This window comes from Pieris rapae, chromosome 17 (genome assembly GCF_905147795.1).
Source record: "Pieris rapae chromosome 17, ilPieRapa1.1, whole genome shotgun sequence".
Lineage (NCBI taxonomy): Eukaryota > Metazoa > Arthropoda > Insecta > Lepidoptera > Pieridae > Pieris > Pieris rapae.
In genome coordinates, this window is record NC_059525.1 from 7,530,450 (window position 1) to 7,532,448 (window position 1,999).

The 1,999-nt window shown below is 30.9% G+C and overlaps 1 long non-coding RNA gene across 1 annotated transcript; it reads left to right on the forward strand.

Moving 5' to 3' along the window:
• Positions 1-833: 833 nt before the first annotated feature.
• On the forward strand, positions 834-1,557 carry LOC123689925. Its single transcript, XR_006750789.1, has 3 exons — positions 834-940; positions 1,017-1,114; positions 1,391-1,557. It is a non-coding gene; the product is annotated as an uncharacterized LOC123689925 (long non-coding RNA).
• Positions 1,558-1,999: the final 442 nt, after the last annotated feature.

The following is a 1,999-nucleotide window of genomic DNA, read 5'->3' on the forward strand; positions in this document are numbered from 1 at the left end:
AAAATACCAGTCGTAGCGATATTTCGTTTGTGATATTACCAACTTGGTATAAAATGAATAAGTACAAACGTAACAAGAGTGTTTGTTAACGACATGCTGCACAATTTTTACGGTTTCCTCGTTACTTGTTCTCGGAGTTGAGTTTGTTTTGTGGCTATAAAGCGGGCGATGTTAAGCTTTTGAGGGCAATTTCCTAATAAATAAAACAAAACAAAACAAAAATATCTTTTTGTTATAAAGGTTACTCTGTAACTTCTGATAGCAAAGCGACACGTTTGAATTGTTTTTATAGAACATTGGTCATACTCCTGAATTTAAGTGATCGCACATGGACACTTTCAGTGTGAAAACACTTATCAGACCGCCTTTTACGATTCGTCAGCACATTGTATTGGTTCGGAAATACTTCAGTGGGTAGTTGATTATATAATTACAATCACTATTCGTAGCACTAATGTAGCAACCTTAGGATGGAGTTTAAAAAGTCAACATTGAAAGCAGGATCGCAATCGCTTTCACTATTGTGAGCACTAACGCTGATGATATGTACTAACGAGATCACTAACATTATTGTTGGTGAAGTCATTTTAGTCATACAAGAACATTGATGACATACAACATTTAAATATTTCCAAAACGATTTCACTGTACTAGTTCTATAATTTATAAATACATATTAATTGTTTGTTTAACACAATAAAAATCGTATAAAAGAAAAATCACATATTTCTTGGCCACATATTCAGTACAAAGTATGTTTTATTACATCTATTTCAGTATACAAATTGTTGTTTTAAAACTTTATCTAACTTTAGTTGAATAAGAAATTCACGAGTAAGCTTGTTCTGATCCTGAATTCAAATGGAAAAAAACAATTACCTTTAGGGAGAAGAAACCTTATACTTTCAAAGGGATTGATTCACAGTTAAGATTTCGTCGTGTAAGTAAGTTTACTTGTGAACGTCAGTAAAAAAAATGCTTCTAAATTTACATTTACTGCCCGTTCTCAAATCAAGGATCATCATTACTCTATCAAAGGCCTTGGGGGCACTTCCGTCAAAACTATCGCCGTACCATTTGTTCGATAGATTATGCCAATGAGTGGCTAATTCAAGTAAGCACTACTATTGTTTTATACATAAAATGTCATTAGAGTCTTTACGATTAAAGACAATTTTATTACATATATTAACTCGACGTCTCTATTGCTTTTTTGCACAATTGTATTCAGCGAGAAAGAAAATCAAATAAAATGTTTTATTTAACTGAATTGTCTCATTAACCAACGACAATAAAATAAACAATATTTCTTGTGTTACCAGTTTAATTTATTTTAAATAATTTAAAAATACTCACATACATACAATAACCTATTTCAATTTGCGTGCAGGTTAATGAAACCTTCAGTTCTAATACCTTTGCAGCTTAGAGTAATTTACAGAGAAACTGTTGGTGAAACAGATTCAATATACGTCAATACGTGCGATGCTTAATTAATGTTATAGATGGTTAAGTTTCATACACTGATTAATTGAAAGCACTGGCTTAGAGCTGTATTAGGACAAGGTACGTACATTTGTCGAATGTTATTCCACGTGTATAGTCTGTAATCTTTGAATTAGTCTGTGGAACCTGTTACAGCGAAAATTTGTTTAGTTCCCGCCTGATTTTAAAGTAACAATGTAATATTAAAAAATATAGAATGGGAAATAAAGAAAATGATTTCCTAGACTAGACTTATTAATAGCGAGAAATAAAAAGAAATTTAAAAACATATCCGTATATGTAGTTAAATACAATACATATTTATCCAATTAGTATCTAGTGATTGTAATCGAATAACCGGATAAATTCAATCGATTCGAATTCAATCGTGGGATTATTAGATGAAATCCACACAGCCTTGTGTATCAATTTGTTCTGTTAAATATCAGACATATTTGCATTATACGAGTATAATATGTAAATATTTATATATTAAGGATAAACACGTTCTACT